At 38.4% G+C, this 20608-nt stretch overlaps 1 protein-coding gene across 6 annotated transcripts in view; it reads left to right on the forward strand.

Moving 5' to 3' along the window:
• LOC124284589 (zwei Ig domain protein zig-8-like) overlaps positions 1–20608 on the forward strand; it is a 164666-nt gene that overhangs the window by 76014 nt on the left and 68044 nt on the right. The gene's annotated exons all lie outside the window — the stretch shown is intronic.

The following is a 20608-nucleotide window of genomic DNA, read 5'->3' on the forward strand; positions in this document are numbered from 1 at the left end:
GACCATCGGCCTACTGCTTGCTTGCTCGCTCGCTCGCTCGCTCTCTCTCACTCGCTCTCTCACTGGCTCACTCGCTCACTCTCTCTCGCTCACTCACTCTCTCACTCACTCACTCACTCACTCACTCACTCACTCACTCACTCACTCACTCACTCACTCACTCACTCACTCACACACTCACTCCTGGCCAAAGGTCCCATCTACAACACAAGGTAGTTGATGCATTGGCAGAAAAAACAAAGAAGTGCTGTCTCATCGGTTTCCAAATGCGCAGATCGATGCTCATGCTGTTGATCACTCGATTGTCTGGTCGAGACTCGATTATTTACACACCGCCGCCATATGGCTGGAATATTGCTGAATGCGACATAAAACTAAACTCACTCACTCACTCATTGTTTCTGAATCTAAAAGTAATAATAATAATAATAATTCTAATTTTTTGCGACTAGAATCAAATGCAATGCTGTTCTCTGGCGTTACATTATTACACTGACGGAATTGCACTTTCAAAGCAGCTACTAAGCCAAGTGCGACCGTATAGGTCCGTACATCAGCTTCTCAGGTACCCAATTTAAACAGGTTGGTGGACTGAGTGCAATGTGGATGAAGTGCCTTGCCCAGGGACACAACACAGTATGAGACCCAGGTCACAAATTTTGGTGTCTTTACCAGGATTCGAACCTGGGCCTGTGGTGTGAGAGGCCAGCATGCTAACCACTACACCACTGTGCTCCACAGTATATCTTAAATATGTCTAGTCATTCAAGACTTACTAATACCATAGCGTCATGATATCGGTGAACAGAGCATTGCATGCAAGTGACAATGCCCTTGAGCTCTAGGTGAAAAAAGCAAAGGTATAATCAGTTCATAATTAGATCTTCCCATCAAGCTTCTGGGGTTTAATAGACCCCCAGTAACCTATACCCTTAAGAGGTTACAATCTGACCTGGAGGTCAGGCTTCATGGCATAGTTGAATATACCAAACTAATTTCAGAGGATTATCTACATGGTCAAGTAGATACACTATCTGCCTGGTGAGTGGACAGTGAGAGAAGTGGTAAGGTCTGCAGCAGGTCAAAGATGTTAAAGAATGGTACTTGTTGTTACCTAGCCTGGCACTCCACATTCAGGTGATAAAGTGTCTGTAAACTCAGTTTATACAGGGGTGGTGGGGTAACCTAGTGGTTAAAGTGTTTGCTCATCACACTGAAGACCAAGGTTCGATTCCCTCCTTGGGTACAAGGTGTAAAGCCTATTTCTGGTGTTCCCTGCCGTGATATGGCTGGAATATTGCTAAAAGAGGCGTAAAACTACACTCACTCAGTCATTCAGTTTATACAGATTCCAGTTGGTAAGGAGTGATGCCTTGCAAGTTACTTCAATGCTAATGGTTTCATTGCAGACTTCATAATTGCTGCTTCAATTTTCATCACAGACAGAACTCCCAGAACTAAAACCAAACAACCAGGCAATAATTCAACAAGAACACCCAGATATATAAATATAGCAATATATCTTCACACTTCTTTGACTCAGTGTAGTCAACTTCTGGTTCCTGTTTGTAAGATGTTACAGCCTCATTATCTCTCGCAGCAGAGGTAGCGCTCTCTCATCAACCATTTTAGTTAAAACAGTCAGCGGATAATGCACAGGAGTAATTACAGGGATATCATGGAACTACGGCGGGGCGAGTCAGCTGACTACCGCCGCCACTGGCCGCTGCACTACCTGACTGGAGTCAACATACTCTCTGAATATATCTTGGGCGGTGGGGTAGCCTAGTGGTTAAAGCATTTGCTTGTCATGCTGGAGGCCCGTGTTCGATTCCCCACATGGGTAAAATGTGTGAAGCCCATTTCTGGTGTCCCCCACTGCTAAAAGTGGCATAAAACCATATTCACTCACTCTGAATGTATCTTATTTTGTTAGTAAGAAATAAACCCATTTGATTGGAAAGGAGCCCCAGTCAGAATGGATATACAGAACCTGATGAAATCTAGACTTGCTCCATTTAGGATTGTAGCATTGCAGGGACGGATAGGGAGTAGGTAGTCCGTCATACAAACCCTGAAACAAATATATCCAAGAAAGCCCATGCAAGTCTAGAATATGTGGCAAGTCTAGATTTCTGAAAATGAAGAAAGTCTCAGGGCTCCTTTTCATTGTGTTTAATGATTAATTTTTATGAACTGTGTTTTTTTGTTATTTGTTTTGTAAAATATGTTCATTTCAGAGACTAGATGTTAGTCTAGGCAGTAGGGCAATAATGTGGTTCAGAGACTGTGAGATAGACTATAGAGGAGGTAGCACTCATATAAGTCGTTTTCAGGAAGATGTAATAGAGCGAGAAATATTTTATTCAGGAATCCAGGTTTCCAGATATTGTCAGTTCCCTATTTTCTTTATGTTCCTGGAATACGATGCAGGTTTGGTGTGTTGATAAAACACACAATGTTTTCATGCATTGAAATGATGCATTGCTTGTTTGATGTTTGTCATGAGGTTTTTGTTCGTGTTGAAAATAGCTGAAATTAAATATCAGCATATATTTTCCATAATCATTTTTGCTGGGGAAATACATGTTGTGGTCGATTAAGTAGTTTTGTTGTCGTGAAAACGGATAATGCCACTTTTTGTGGTGATGTGTCTTCATTTTCACAGCTGGTGTTGTATTTACATAGAACGTTTGCTTTATAATGACAATAAACATAAAATGTTGTCGAAGTTTTGCTGTTTTGATGTCCGAAGCTCGTGTAACACATGTGGGTATTGCCTCAGGCACATGACTTTGTTTGAAATGGGCGTTTGGAATATACTTTTGTTAAACTCACAGTAAATGGGTACCAGGTGAGGTGTTATGATTATGTGACCGTTCACCCTCAACCACCATATAGGAACATATGAAGGTCAAGGTTAGAATTGGGCGGTGGGGTAGCCTAGTGGTCAAAGCGTTTGCTCGTCATGCCGAAGACCCGGGTTCGATTCCCCACATGGGTACAATGTGTGAAGCCCATTTCTGGTGTCCCCCGCCGTGATATTGCTGGAATATTGCTAAAAGCGGCGTAAAACTAAACTCACTCACTCAAGGTTAGAATTGATTTTTCTATTTCAACCGTATCAGAGTTACCATCAGAGGTTTGAATTATGCTTTTTTATATTCTTTGAGACTGCTGACAATGATGTAAAATCCTTTCCACGACCCCACTCATTCATCTGAACTTAAGGAACTAATAAACTGCAATTTACAGAGAAGTCTTTCTTTCACAGACTGGTTCCAAGCAGCATTTGAGTTGTGTCATCTTAGTGTAAAAAAAATGTTATTAATTGTGTATTTGACACCCAGTATCAACTCACAGGGCAAGATGTTAAACGACATGTGATTTGTAGACAAATAGCGCAAGAATAAATTGCTTTTATTTTAACTTGTGTTGTCAGGATGATAGTACAAAGGCAAACATAATTAGTTTTGTGCAAAGGGGTCACGTTCAAGAATCACAGACAGTGAGGGTCAAATATTTATTGACTGAGGGCAGTCAACCAATGGAAGAATTGGTTTATCATTCAGATGTCTTGAATTTTATGAAAACTTTTATCAAATCTTGTTTATTCAGCTGCATAGGTTTATAGCAAAAAATGTACTTGTAAGATGGTCTGGTCTGCATGTGGCCAACTGCTGTGACCAGAAAGAACTCTGTTAAAAGAGATCATAGGCTTTGAAGATGATGGATGTGTTTAATAAAAACGGAGGCATCTTGATAAAATTTCATCTGGACCCAAGTACTCTGTAGCACGACATTGATGTCTATTTCTTGAGCAGGGTTTTAAAGGCACACTGTCAGTGTGCATTCATCATGAGAAACGTGTCTGGAAACTCAGAGTAGTTTCTGGAGTAACTGTTTTGAATGAACAGCAAACCCACTTTTAATTCCCCCAAAGCATATAGGGCTCAGTGTCAAATGTACAACACAAATGACAAACAGAGCATGTCATTATCATAGCCAAGGCAAATGTTTTTTAAACCGACACTTATTATCAGTGGGATATTTGACACCTTTAACAGGATAATCCAAGGCAAAGATGCACAAAGCACCTGTAGCTCTGTGACAGTTATAACACTATCGTGAACTACAGGTTTGCAATTGTCAAAGCTCTGCAAAAGCGTTCTGGATCCTTGCCCTGGATAATACTTTTCATGTCCATTATGTTTATGTAGAAATTGTAACGCTTTAGAGTTTTTCTTCTGAGTCAAAAACTAATATAACAAACTGGAGTCAGACATAATCAATATTTGGCAAAATTGAAATTTTGTAATAAAAAATAGCATTGCTTTTGTAATTACAGTAAGAGTTGATGAATAATTAATCTACATTTCATTATCTTGAGACTTAACTTGATGTATTAGCCCAAAGCAAATAAACATATGTGACTGTACTTTTGAAAAGCACGTTGGTTGAAATAAAATTAGATGATTAGTTATGTTTTTTAGGAAGAACAATTGTACATCACCAGGTGTATTGAGCACAAACTAATATTCTTAATATTCTAATATTCTTAAGGCATATAGCCTTCACTTTGACAGACAATCTTTGAATCAGTCTCGGCTAAATTGTAGGTATATTTTTATCTAGCACTCAATCCAATGTGTATCAACTATAAAGGACAACCTATGTCTGAGTTTCTAACACCCTTCACTGAGTGAGTGAGTATGTTTTTACTCTGCCTTTAGCAATATTCCATCAATATCACGGCAGGGGACACCAGAAATGGGCTTCACACATTGTACCCATCTGTGGCGTGACGGTCCTTCTTATTAGACCATCACATGTAAACCTTCTAGCACCTTGGTTAACCAAGGTAAATATGTCTGTAATCTGTCAAAAATCTCTTATTTGAGCATATTTGAAAGTGGATATTCTACAAATGTATTATATATGTTCTTTCATGGACAAAGGGATGAAGCCAGACTTGCTTCACAGATCAACCTGCTTGAAAAATGAAATACATGAAAGTTTCATTCACCATTGTTGGCCACTATATCCACAAGGACATATTAATTTAACAATCAATATTAGATGATATAAAACCTGGCTTTTCTAACCTGTGAAATTTCCTGTTAGTCATAAGAGGTGACTAACGGGATCTGGTGGTCAGGCTCACTGACTTTGTTCATTATATCTCAGTTGTGTAGATCGATGCTCATGATGTTGATCACTGGATTGTCTATCCATACCCAGTTATTCACAGATCATAGCCATTTAGCTGGAATATTTCTGAGTGCAGCTTTTAAACAACATCCAATCCTAGCTTTTATGAAATATAACATTTATGTAATGTGGTTAAAATTCAGAGACATGCCATACTGTAGATATACTCCATGAACATGAATGATCGTCATCACAGACAGAGGATCAGACATGGAGGATCAAGGAAAGATATTACTTCAGTTCTAATCCCTCACAAACATATAAGTACATGAAATCGGGATTGATGGTTGGGAGGTCGATGCTCATGATGTTAACCACTGGGTTGTCTGGTCTTGCTGGTTACTAGGGGTGGGTATTGCAGAGAATTTTTGTATTGCGATATATTGCGATGCAAAAGCATATATTGCGATATGTATTGCAATATATTGCAAGAAGTTTTTTCAACAAAAAAAACTACTTATACTCGAGTTAATGCTAGATTTATAAAGCAAGAACAAAACAAAATCATCATGTTTGATTAAGCTTTAATACAAACTTTCAATCCTGGCAAAATAAAAATGTAAATAATATTTGACACAAATGAAACAAGGCAATATCCGAAGATTCCCGAGTGTTACGAAGTTTTCCGAATGCATGTCAAAATACCGGTTTTCAATCAGCGTATCGCAATATGTATCGTTTTCATGTCTGAACCGGTAAATACCAGTAAACTGGTTATATTGCGCAGCCTTACTGGTTACAGACTGCCATCCTATATCTCTCATATCATGCAGTGTGGCGTTAAACAACATGTAAACAAGGTGTTTAAGTCTGGAAGACACACCCAGTGACAACTAGAAACCCTGACGAGTAGGACGTCACATTTACATAGTCATCATCCTCACCGAGGCTGAACGTATTACTAACACAAGGCTAGACTTTCTATCACTTTTGATGGGGACTTTAAAGCAGCCATCCCTTGTTTGTGATAAGGATGATGATTACTGAGAAACATATTTCTGATTGTCAGATACGTTTACATTTATTGTATTTAGGTATGTTACTCGTAAATGATATTGTTAACGTCACATCGCTCAGATTCATGGGCAGATGTTCAAAATTTCAAAATATCTATTCAAAATAAACTATCAAAAACTTCCAAATTAACATGTTTGTTTACAGGTTGTATAAATGACTTGCAAAAATATGTACAGCGGGACACTTTCACACTGAATGAAAGATATAATTGCCATACTCCATTCAGAAAGATGACTCATTGTAGCTCTTTGCGTCACGTTACAGAGGGTGTGAAGATGATTATATAAAAATAGAAACAATGTGAATACCATGGTACAGTGAAATAGTACATAAACATGTAAACAAGGTGCACTACAGTCAAGGTGATTTTGATTTTAGCCAGTGTGAGAAGCGGGTTCAAACTTTCAAATGGCTTTGCAGTGCTGTTATGTAATAATATGTGTTGAACTTTCTGCATTGAAATGAATGATATATGTGATATAATATTCCAAGAAGAATATTTCTGCTTGATAAATTTCACATTAGGATTATATTTAATCACTTGACATTTAACTTACACTACAATAATGGTTTTGATATTGGATATTGTTGAGTATTTATTCTGAATTTTAGCTGTAGATCAAGGTGGCTCACAGAATCATTTCTTTCTGATCCCAAATCATTAAGAAAGTAATGTTTTATCATTCATATCATTATGTACTGAATTGTAGATGTGATCTAACGTACCACTGCAGAGATGCAGCTCTTGGCATCCCAGAAACCACTGATCATGGGTTCAGACCTCCGTTTGTCCTGATAATGTGGCATGGTATGTCAGCACCATAGATGCTCTTGTGGGTTTCACCAAAGTAGTGCATGGCTAGGACATGTATCATTTCAGATTTTCCAAACCTGAAGTGAAGCACTTTTCAAAGCTGTGTTAACCTCAACTTAACTCAATTCTTATCTCACCTCAACTCAACTCTCACCTCAACTCACCCCTGACCTCAACTCACCTCTCACCTCAACTCTCCTCTCACCTCAACTCTCCTCTCACCTCAAGTTACCTCTCACCTCAGATCACCCCTCATCTTTCATCTCAATTCACCTCTCACCTCAACTCTCCTCTCACCTCAACTCTCCTTTCACCTCAATTCACTCCTTATCTTTCATCTCAACTCACCTCTCACCTTGATTTTGAGTGTATGAAATTAATTATTATTTAAATTATAAATGTTTTACACAGTAACATATATTCTACTTGGATTGTGTGATTAAAAGGTCCCACTACACAACACTGTATATCCGTGCTCTGCACAACACCTAGTCTGGCATACAGACCCTGAAACAGATATACCCTATGTAGCCCATGCAAGTCTACAATCTGTGGCAAGTCTAGATTACCAGTTTCTGAAAATGAAGAAAGGCCCTGGGCTCCTTTTTGTTGCATATTATTTTGATTTAAAAACTTTTTCTGTAAAATAAATTCATTTCAGAGACTAGCTGTGTTAGTCTACACAACAGCATGTATTTTACTTTGATTTCGTGAAAATAACGTGCACTGCACATGACCACATTTTACTTGGAGTATGTGGACATGCTTAGATTGGCTATTGATATTTAGTAAAGCTATACCATGAAAAACACATAAAATTAATACTCAGTCATGAGCCATAACACATTGCACACAAATCATAAAATCTATAAATTATCTGAAGTGTATGTGCAGAGAACCATACACATTGGTTCGTAAGAAGACCCTGCACAGTGGGTAATTATAGAACAGTAATATGAAAATAACTATCTCCTTCGCTAGTAGGTATGATTAATAGATCTTGTTTGTCATATCGGAAGCTATTATGTAAAGGTCGGCAATCTTCAACAGTGTATTTTTTGGGTAATTAGCAGCTTAAAGGTATATATATCTAAGCGTTACCATGTAATAGCCTAATTGTATATACACTCAAGTAGCAGATAAATGGCCATTTGCAGTGGTCACAGAATATCAGTGTTTCGCAGTATGCACATTTTGATATGGTATGTTAAGCAGAAACCATTCTGATTGACAGACTTTTTGATGTCAAACCATTAATTATTTGAATGTTAGGACAGGAAAACTAGCATTTCAAACTATATTGAAATTTGGATCTAACAAATGATGTAATGTAATATATGACACTATCTTGTGTTTTGCTTCATTTTGAGTTAACTGATAAGAAAACAACATCAGGGGAATCGTTTCATATGATTGATTATATGTCGTCTGACATTTTTGAAAATGTTATCAAATATCATTCAACATATTTCTTTGACCATAGTTTAGCTGCTGTCATCTGGAGGTTTTCCAACTTTGTCAGTTTCATGAAAGGTGGCTGTATCATATATGTTTATACCTTGCTTTTCTCTACTCAAAAAACTCCTTTAATATACATTAATGATTAAATTAATATATCTGTCATTATTTGATGAAAGTAGATATATTTCATTCCACCTACTAACTCCATTTCCTGGAATTAAAATCCAGAAAACCGAACCCATTGCTTACATACCTATGTTTTTGAAATGTTTCTGTCTGGAAAGAATAAATCACTGACTATTATCTTATATTTTATAGAAAAAATTAAATAATATTGATTATTGGTTGACAAAAAATAGGCTCCTTGCAGCTAGGTTTGAGAAAAACCTGTATCGTGTAATTATTGCTATTTTGTTGTCATTGTTCATTGGGTTTTAGATTTTTTAGATGACACTTAGTAGACGTCTCTTCTGTGTAGTGTTGGACAGAGCATTCTTTATATTCATTGTCATTGTTCAGATATAAGGCTCAATACAAGACCTCAAGAAACAGATGTAGTTCACAATCTGGCACCATCAAAAGGGGAGCTTCCATGTATTCTGGTTGTTCAATCATGGATGTAAAATTAATGACAGGTGATCATCATAAACACAAGGGAGGCTCCCATTTCTTTCACAGGTGAGCTCAATTGGGTATTATGTGCAATAACCAGGTACACAAATACCACCTACACAAGCCTCACCGACAAACACTCTATAGAAATACGTATAATGGGAGGGTAATGAATATTAAGATACAATTCATAGTACTTGCTGTTATCAGAGCTCGGAATGTTGTACATATGTTTCATAATCATTCCCGTGTGATGAGTGTTTTTTTAAGAAGTGTTCTTTTTCAAGGATGAAATGAGAATTTCATGAGACCTACCTACAGCAAGGAATGCTTGGATAATAAGTGTCCATTCTGCAGTGAATGAAGCCAGAGTGTTTGCATAGATGAGATTTTATACCCTGCCCAACCGACAAAGGTTTTTATGTGCATCTACAAATATGTGCTTGATGGGAAATAGAAACGTGAGATGTTGGACAACCTTGTCGATGAAATGGGTGGTTGACACAGTTACATGAGAATGTATGAAATGAGAGCAGGGAAGGTGGATGAGGTGTGCGGCTCTCTGTGTAACAGTAGTTTGTAAAGTGTTAAGTGTATACCTTCGTCATGACCTTGAGAATAAGCTGTATGATCAAGTATGTCACTGGTGATAAGATCTGTACAAAATACCTCTACCTGTTGAAATAGTTGGGAAGGTGTAAAGGCTGATTCACTGATAACACTGACAGTACATCCCTAACATAATATCAACATCACCATTGAAGTCAATAGCAGCGGCAGCAGCAGCTTCTCTGTTCTCTCAAAGTCATAGCATAGTTATGACAATTTTTAGCATTTTCATTCTTTCTTGAAATTCTTGGACCCGTGAAGATTAAATCTAGAATTGATCTTCAGTAACCCATGGTGGTCAAAATAGGCGACTAACGGGATCGGGTGGTCAGACTCGCTGATCACTGGATTGTCTGGTTCAGACACAATTATTGACAGACCGCACCCAAATAGCTGGAATATTGCTGAGAGTGACGTTAAACAATAAACCAACCAACTTGAAATTCTTGGATGAAAAGGAAAGGTTAAGTACCTGTATTTGAAAGAAATTCCTATAAAAGTTTTAAAAAGTGATATATTAAGAAAAATGAAGGCAATACACTCACCTAGTTGCACCAGCAGTTTAATTAGTTCTATATTTTTTCTCCACTGAATGGTAAAAGAAGTGAGAAGTGAAATTAAGAATTTATCAGCAAAGGAACAATATTCCATTCCAAGAAGGATTATAGCGCAGACCAATTCCACAGAGTCCATCTTAAATAACTTAAACTGTTTTCCAATGTTGGAAACACTGACAGGTGGCGATCAAGGATAGGTTCCAACTAAAAAACTGTCTACAAGAGGTGACACGGAATCAGAGTAAAGCAGGAACCCAGCAGGCACAACCGAACTGGTATTCATCAATACTTGCAGTGCCGCCAACACTCTAGTGTCTAGAGCTGCGACCATCGGTAAGGAACTGATATTGCCATGGAATTTATTCCTACTTCATGCCTCTGGTGTCAGGTGTTGAGGACATGTTAGCCAGACTATAGGTGGAGAACGGAAGAGGATGGTTGGAGGGATGATCACCCACTAGGGAATATGTCGGTTGTGCTTATGCATGTGTAAGGAACGATGATAAACTGTCTTGTCTTAAAATATGTAATTGTCATAGAAACATATGTTTATATTAAACTTGTAAAGAGCCCAGTGAGATTGGAGATACAAACCTGTCCAAAAGGTAGACTTACTTTATTTAAAGCTGCCCATATTATAGTTAGAATTGCACAAGTCTCTAAGGTAATGAATTTCTAAAAAAATATAAATAACAGCTTCCTTAGAATATCTGCTTATCTAAACTTGCCTCTTTGAAGGATAGAATTACAATGCAGCCTTGGAGTAAGGCTACATTACAGTAAGGGCTGACAGACAATTGTATGGTTCTGGGACCGTGAGGCAGGCTGGGTCGGCTGACCACAAATGAGATCTGTCTGTGTTATGGCAAGGCTGAACTCAATGACTGTGTACATATATTTGTCCCTGCGTTTTTCAGACATCTTATGTGTCAGTCTATCAACCTACTGTAACCCGTATCCCGGGTCTGGCTCTAGTACTGAATATGTGTATTTACTGTATGGCAGATCTCCATTAAACTCATAGACTGTATGGCACTTCAACCAGTCAGGTTTGTCTGAGAAGAAGTAAGGTTACATCGATGTATCTCTTGGTGTATAGAGTGTATGGCACTTCAACCAGTCAGGTTTGTCTGAGAAGAAGTAAGGTTACATCGATGTATATGGTGTATAGAGTGTATGGCACTTCAACCAGTCAGGTTTGTCTGAGAAGAAGTAAGGTTACATCGATGTATCTCTTGGTGTATAGAGTGTATGGCACTTCAACCAGTCAGGTTTGTCTGAGAAGAAGTAAGGTTACATCGATGTATCTCTTGGTGTATAGAGTGTATGGCACTTCAACCAGTCAGGTTTGTCTGAGAAGAAGTAAGGTTACAGGTTTGTCTGAGAAGAAGTAAGGTTCATCGATGTATCTCTTGGTGTATAGAGTGTATGGCACTTCAACCAGTCAGGTTTGTCTGATGGCACTTCAACCAGTCAAGTGAGAAAGGTTACATCGATGTATCATGGTGTATAGATCAGTCTTGGTGTGTATGGCACTTCAACCAGTCAGGTTTGTCTGAGAAGAAGTAAGGTTACATCGATGTATCTCTTGGTGTATAGAGTGTATGGCACTTCAACCAGTCAGGTTTGTCTGAGAAGAAGTAAGGTTACATCGATGTATCTCTTGGTGTATAGAGTGTATGGTCAACCATCAGGTTTGTCTGAGAAGAAGTAAGGGATGTATATGGTGTATAGAGTGTATGGCACTTCAACCAGTCAGGTTTGTCTGAGAAGAAGTAAGGTTACATCGATGTATCTCTTGGTGTATAGAGTGTATGGCACTTCAACCAGTCAGGTTTATCTCTTGGTGTATAGAGTGTATGGCACTTCAACCAGTCAGGTTTGTCTGAGAAGAAGTAAGGTTACATCGATGTATCTCTTGGTGTATAGAGTGTATGGCACTTCAACCAGTCAGGTTTGTCTGAGAAGAAGTAAGGTTACATCGATGTATCTCTTGGTGTATAGAGTGTATGGCACTTCAACCAGTCAGTCAGGTTTTGTCTTGGTGAAGAAGTAAGGTTACATCATGTAAGGTTACATATCTTGGTGTATAGAGTGTATGGCACTTCAACCAGTTGGTGTATAGAGTGTATGGCACTTCAAAGTCCAGTTCAGGTTTGTCTCAACCAGTCAGGTTTGAGAAGAAGTAAGGTTACATCGATGTATCTCTTGGTGTATAGAGTGTATATCAACCAGAGGTGTATGGCACTTCAACCAGTCAGGTTTGTCTGAGAAGAAGTAAGGTTACATCGATGTATCTCTTGGTGTATAGAGTGTATGGCACTTCAACCAGTCAGGTTTGTCTGAGAAGAAGTAAGGTTACATCGATGTATCTCTTGGTGTATAGAGTGTATGGCACTTCAACCAGTCAGGTTTGTCTGAGAAGAAGTAAGGTTACATCGATGTATATGGCACTTCAACCAGTCAGGTGTATAGAGTGTATGGCACTTCAACCAGTCAGGTTTGTCTGAGAAGAAGTAAGGTTACATAGATGTATCTTGGTGTATAGAGTGTATGGCACTTCAACCAGTGGTTTGTCTGAGAAGAAGTAAGGTTACAGATGTATCTCTTGGTGTATAGAGTGTATGGCACTTCAACCAGTCAGGTTTGTCTGAGAAGAAGTAAGGTTACATCGATGTATATGGTGTATAGAGTGTATGGCACTTCAACCAGTCAGGTTTGTCTGAGAAGAAGTAAGGTTACATCGATGTATATGGTGTATAGAGTGTATGGCACTTCAACCAGTCAGGTTTGTCTGAGAAGAAGTAAGGTTACATCGATGTATCTCTTGGTGTATAGAGTGTATGGCACTTCAACCAGTCAGGTTTGTGAGAAGACTTAAGTAAGGTTACATAGATGTATCTCTTGGTGTATAGAGTGTATGGTTGTTCAGTAGTAAGTACTTATAGGACTCTCTGAGTCCACCAGTAAGTAAGGTCTTTCGGAGATACAGATAGACTCCACTGAAAACATCTAGATGCATAGATAACATTGTAGTTGGCCAGTAAGTAAGGTCCATCTGAGACACAGCCAGCCTCCACTGACAAAAGTCTAGGTGCATAGATACTACGACAGTTCACCACTAAGTAAGGTCCATCTGAGACACAGCCAGCCTCCACTGACAAAAGTCTAGGTGCATAGATACTACGACAGTTCCCCACTTAGTAAGGTCCATCTGAGACACAGCCAGCCTCCACTGACAAAAGTCTAGGTGCATGGATGACATGGTATATAGGGAATAGAACCACCGACCTTCCACTCTCCAGTCAGATGCTCTACCTACTGAACCCCAGGGTGGTTCGTGTGACATAGGATGACATGGTATGTAGGTATCAAATTTCCATTCTCTAACTACTAAACCCCAGAGGTGGTTGGTGTGACATAGGATGACATGGTATGTAGGTATCAACCTTCCATTCTCTACCTACTGAATCACAGATGTGTGTGCTGTATCAGAAGATATACAGACAGCTGTTATTCCAAAACACCGTTCTTTGAAAATGTCAGCATTAGCCATGGAAACCTCCCCAATAAGAAACTCTATGCCTTGTCATAAACTTTTCACTTCCACAACCAGTTTAAATGTTGCAGTTACATTTGAGCAAGTAATTGAATTTTGTCTATGCAACCCTCAGCTAATCAAATTGAATCTTGGCTGTTGGAGATTGCCGTGTCTTGATCACTTGTTGTTCAGAAAATAAAGTTTATTTGAATTTCTATTGGCTTGGATAGGGAAGGTTCAGGAGACTGGAGCTTCCAGAAATGAAATTGACTTGAAATGAGACAATATCCTGTGACTGAAGATGAAATTCCACGATAAGGATTGCTGTTCATCTATTACACTCAAACCAAACATCACTGTGAAGAGAGTTTGTTGAACAAAGTTTACAGCATTTCATTCCACTAACTGAACAAGTCAAACTGCTTGTATTGTGAAAAAATAGCTCATTACAATGATTGCCGTTCTAATATTGTAAAAGATATGGATGACCTGATTTATTCAGTTTCAATTCATCTTATCTTGCAGAATGAATCATTGAGTATGATGAAATAATATCTCGTTGACAACTTCGTTACCCAAAAAAAGTGATGTTCCCACTGAAATAAGAGCTAGTTTGAGGAGACATTTAACAGAACCAGTTGGTTCTATCAACATCCTTGCCAATATACTACTCAACTTTCCATAAGGATAATGTTACTACAGAAAACTGAGTAATGTTAAAATATCTTGGTGTCCTTATCAAAAGATGGCCTTCATGTGATACACCACAATCACCAAACTTATGAGGAATCACTACCCAATCCATTAGGTTGCTTCGTACACTAAGCCTTAAATAATAATAATAATATTGAGAATGTTTATAATGCACCTTATCCAGGCTAAATATCCTGCTCAAAGCACGCAATTTGATCATCATTAAATCAGATAACCCAAGCTGCCTGTCAGGCACTAGAAAGGTAATCGTCTCATGACTTTTTTCACCGGGTACCCACTTTCTGCTGGGTGAACAGAGTCATTTTTGAACAAACTCACTTGCCTAAGGTGAGACCACATGTATCACATGTGCTTCGTTGTGGGGCAGGACTGAAGTCCTAGAAACTCACAGGAGTCAAGCTGTCAAACACGGTCACCCATCCAAGGACTCTCTGTGTCCAACGTTGCTTAAAGGTCACATGCAACGTAAAACACAACTTTGCAGATTCTGATACCTTTCGGTATGGACTTACCGAAAAAAAGCGTCAAAAATGCAAATTCAACTTATAAAGTTGAAAAATAACGCGATGAAAAAAAATGTGCGAAATCGGAGTTCAGACGTTTCATTAATTTTCCCCAGACTTTTCTGGGGAATACGGGTTTCAACAGCTGGGCTGCGCTCATAGCACGTGCGCAGTGAAATAGGTTCGCACAACTTGGAAGCGGGCTGTATGGTGAATACTCGGTGAAGGCTTTGGTGTGAGCTAGTTTCATAATGTTTTGTTGATATCTCACATGCGAAGCTTTTTGTATGTTATGACAGTAAATAAACTGTTTATATAATTTCATTTGTCTATTTCACCACACGTTCTTCTTACCAAGTCACTTTCTCAGTTCGATACTTAAAAGCAATGTCATTATTTAGAGTTGACACGATTTCTAACGGTGATATAGATATGTCGCTGTCACAGACAAAACTCAATGTCTTGTTTTATTGACACCAGTGTGTCTGCCTGCCTGTCTGCTAATGACAATATTCAATACACAACTCGCGATCACTGACCACATGCAATTTGAACTTAACACCAATCAGGCTATACACCATAAACAAAACGCATTGATTTATGGCCCGAGTTCGGTCTCTGTCACATTATGTAATTACACAGACAGGCAGGTGTGATACTTGAACACATGACATGTTATGATGTCTGTTGATTGCAAAATGTTATACACAAAAAATGAGCATGTATTTACAAAACCCAACTTTCTATATATACACACACAATGACCCGTGAAGGCGGCATCTGCTAATGAACCAGCCGTTACACTTGAGTGCACACCCACCCGCTCTGACTGGGTTCGGTATCCCGGCTGCTTCGTTTCAAGGGAGGTCAACCCAAGTACAAAATATTGCACTTTTGATTTGCGATTATACGCTTATAATTTTGTTTATTTGTTTTTTCATAATCAGCAATGCATATTATATGTCATGAAGAAGTGATAATTGTGTTTTAATTATGTTTGATTTTTTGGTTGCATGTGACCTTTAACTTCAACTGATTGTGACCTGAGCTCTATGCACAGGACCACGCGCTGCCACTTAAAGGGAACAGTTCTAACCCAGAATCATCACAGGGGCATATTGCAACCCTACAAGCAAGCAATTTTCAACTTACCCTTCTAAGCAAATGGAAAGTCAGGGAGTCTAAATAGAACATAGGGAAAGCAATTTAATCCAGGTAAGAAGAGAGCATACATGTCTACACCTCTGAGGTCTGAACGTCTCTTAAACCAATACAGCCTGCATCAGGTGTGAAATCTTCACATTTGAATACCTCCATTATGAATTACATTCCATGATTTACATAATCACCTGTTATGGTCATTTTTAAATGTTTTTAAGAATTTAGATCAACGTGGGAGCATTTCCAGGGCATGCTGTGTGTCCTGTTTCTTTCTTGTATAGAAACATTATGCTCAATGGCCCATTGACTAGTGCTGGTGTAATTGTAAGTCATACATATGACGTTTTTTAGAAACTGTTACTTTAGTTTTGTTTGGATTTTGTTTACATTTCATATGCAGGGCATATGAGTGCAGTTGTACAATATCAGCAAACATGACTGTGGGTGTACAATACAGCTGAACATTAGCGTGGGTGTTCAGAAAGAGAGAGTCTGGTTGTATAATAAAAGTAAGAACCAGCAAACCGGTAAGTGTGTGTGTAGGCGTGCAATGAATGTGTGTGTGTGTACGTGTGTTGGTGTGCAATAAAAGTAAGCATGTGTGTTGGTGTGTAATAAAAGTAAGCATGTGTCTTAGTGTGCAATAAAAGTAAGCATGTGTGTTGGTGTGCAATAAAAGTAAGCGTGGGTGATGGTGTGCAATAAAAGTAAGCGTCTGCGCTGGTGTGCAATAAAAGTAAGCATGTGTGTTGGTGTGCAATAAAAGTAAGTGTGTGCGCTGGTGTGCAATAAAAGTAAGTGTGTGCGCTGGTGTGCTATAAAAGTAAGTGTGGGTGTTGGTGTGCAATACAAGTAATTGTGGGTGTTGGTGTGCAATACAAGTAAGTGTGGGTGTTGGTGTGCAATACAAGTAATTGTGGGTGTTGGTGTGCAATACAAGTAAGTGTGTTTGTTGGTGTGCAATGAAAGTGAGAGTGGGTGTTGACTTCAAACGAGCAGTTTGCCTGAGCAATGGCAAGTATAACCCACCACATATCCCCAGCAGGTTATTTAAAATCAGCATGTACATGATACATTTAGATATGCATTGAAATATTAATATACTAGTATATAATTGAATATAATTGAACACAAAATTATATCCTGATGCTCTTTGTATAAGAAAGTCAAATAAAATGAAGATTAATTATTAAGTAAACAAATTGTCATGATTGAAAGAAAAAACATTAATATGTCTACTCAATGTATGTTAACCAAGACCACTTAGATTTACAAAATATGACAACTATGTGTTACATTATATGTGTTAATACCAGGGTTCAAGCACATGCATGTATCTCTGGCTTACAGAAGGTCTGTCAACACTTCTTTCTTCAGAATTCTTGAATGATTTACGTGTTAAGTGAACCAGGCGAAGATTCTTGTTACTTGGATGAGGAAATTGTCTGCAACTGTCTTCTCAAGACAGGCATGCCAGATGCAGCAATTAATACCACAAAGCTTTTTTTCGGTAATTCCATTAAGACCCCGTCACAACAGAGGCATTGAACCCAAGGAAACAGTGGCACTCATACATATATAAACAGATAATCCATTTGTTCGCGATTCTACAATTCTTTTCTCTAAGTTTATTGTCAGGGCATGTGTTTTTTACGACCTGAGTAATTTGTAGTACGACAGTTCAGGTCATGCCAACTGTGGCCATTCTTCACAAAGGCTTTGATTCAGAAGACTGGAATTTGCAGAAAACACTATCTCAAAATGATGAAGTGTAGCCAAGCGTTGATGTCTTCATCCCAACTCAGTTATATGAGTGACCACCATGGAAGACTATGGCAGCAGAGGGGGATCGGGGAAAGCCATCTTGGATGACAGGTTTGGATGTGATTGTAATCCAACTTCAAAGAGGTGGTAAGAATGTTCTTAGATCATCCTGGTTTTATGGACGTAGTTAGGCCAGTGCAGGTGGGAATCCTGCTTCAGTGGTGGAACGAATGGCAAGGTTTTTTCATTTATCATCCTAATGCTCTGGGGAGGTCTCTTAATGATGGCGATGTGTAGATCTCGGGCCTCATTATAGGTCTGGAGAGGCAGAGGTATGATGAATCCGTGGGCAATATAGTGGTCCTGTCGCCAGGAGGAATACTTTTGGTACCTGAGACCTCAATATCGGTAGATGAACAGTATAGTTTAATCATTTATCAATGCAAAATAAATTGTGTTATCCATTTTAAGCGTACATTTTACATCAGTCACTTACCATTAGACTTATGTTAGGTGCGTTCGATAAAAAGCAACAGGCTGACATAAAGAGAAGGAAATATCAGTTAAAGAAAAAGGTTCTACACAGGGAATATAGATAGGAAAAAAAAGAAATGCTTGAGTGGAATGGGCTAATTCATTTTAATGTACAAGGTACAAGAACCACAAAAAAATTGCATTTTATATGTGTAAACCATTACGCTTAGTATTAAGGTAAATGTACATGATGGCAGATACATCACACCTGTTGTAAAGAACTGATGTAGATAAAAACATACTTAATTGTCTGAGGAAACATCTATCACATGGACAACTTCTCTTGTCAAAAGTTTTTTAAAGTAAGGCCAGACTAATTTCATTACCTCCTTTACAAAATTCCGTCCCAACATACATGGGTGGTGGGGAGATGCTAAAATAGAAGTATCTATTATACTGTTTATTTCTGTGTTTATTATACTGTTTATTTCTGTTGGGGTGGTGGGGTAGCCTAATGGTTAATGTGTTCGCTTGTCACACCGAAGACCCGGGCTCAATTCCCACCATGGGTACAATGTGTGAAGCCCATTTCTGATGTCCCCCTCTGTGATATTGCAGGAATATTGCTAAAAGCGGAGTTAAAACTAAACTCACACAATTTATTTCTGTGTGTTTATTGAATTAAGCCTACAGGCACGCCTTTGGGGTTTAAAAGGGAACATCATCCTGCCCCATAACATGTTGGCTGTACAACAACATTGTAATATTAAGTGTTTAAAGAACTTGTGTAGTCCCTTCAAGAATGTTAAGTGTGCAAAGATCATCATGGTGACCCTTTAACTATACAAGGGATACTGTAGCATCGTAGAAGATTCCTAACCGATTATTCCAGCTGTGATGTGATACTGTTAATATGTACAGTGTAGACAGTGATTATAAACCGTTATATCACATAATGCCGGACAGACTGGTCCACAATGTCGGGAATAACCATCTATCATGCAGCATCGGAATGTTTAGCAACGTTCCGCTGGTCTTCAAGTATACACATCGATCATCTCTACCCAGACATCAATAATCACTCTGTGATAATATACCCTAAATACATCTTACATGACACAAGAGGAGTGTCCGTTCTAGACTGGGAAAGTTTGGCTGAAATAAAGATTTATCCAAAGGCATATTTTTTTCATGCTTGCTTTATTATAATTCACAAAATTTTAAATAATATATGGCATTTGTAGTTCTTGGCAGTCTTGCTGCTCCCTTTGTAAGACTGACTGACTGACTGAGTTTGGTTTTACGCCGCTTTTAGCAATATTCCAGCAATATCACGGTGGGGGACACCAGAAATGCCCTTTGTAAGAGATATGATATCAGTGTTTTGAGCTATCCGCTTACATACAAAAGCTTTGTTACATTCAGAGGAACATGTGTATCTATATTAGTATGGGTGAAAAGAACATAATTTGATCCCAAGCAAATCGTTCTAATTTTGCTAAGAAAGTTGCCTTTAAAGCCCATTTTCTAATCATATTGTTTTCTATCAAGTAATAATCACTTTTTATTCCAAGGTTATTTGTTGTTGACGAAACTCATTATGTCTAGTTTTAGTAATGTGCTAAACATGAAAAACTGACGAGAACCTTAGCTAATCCTTTTTATGGTCTATTTTCATCCCCTAGTCATTTCCCAACACCAAGATTGCTGGAGGTGTTTACATTGTAGGAAGCAAAGGTTTTTCTACCAGTAGAACCTGTTGGAATTAAATAAAATGTCTTTATATCTGAACAATTGTTCAAAAGAAACTGATGAGTCCATTAGAAAACAGACAGATCACACTGCATCTTCGGGAAACTGCTAATTTTCTCCTTTTTAAAAAAGAGTTCCTGTTTTTACTTTATAATTACATCAGGTCATTGCCTCGAGACAAACAGATCAAAGGTTTAGAAGTCCTTGCTTTTGTATGGATTATTTCATTTGATCATGCAAAAGTTCAGTCCTCAGATAGATACTGTTTGTGTCATTGTGTCTTATTGGATGAAGATGAAAATATTTTGTGGAACATCTGTTGCTGAGAGGGAGGAGCAATGGTGTCTCAGAAAACCTAATGTAAAGATTACCAAAGTTATGGACGTCCAGACAAACAGGGCACAGTCTTGAATTACCC

This window comes from Haliotis rubra, unplaced genomic scaffold (assembly GCF_003918875.1).
Source record: "Haliotis rubra isolate DU_JTF1 unplaced genomic scaffold, ASM391887v1 Scf34, whole genome shotgun sequence".
Classification (NCBI taxonomy): Eukaryota; Metazoa; Mollusca; class Gastropoda; order Lepetellida; family Haliotidae; genus Haliotis; species Haliotis rubra.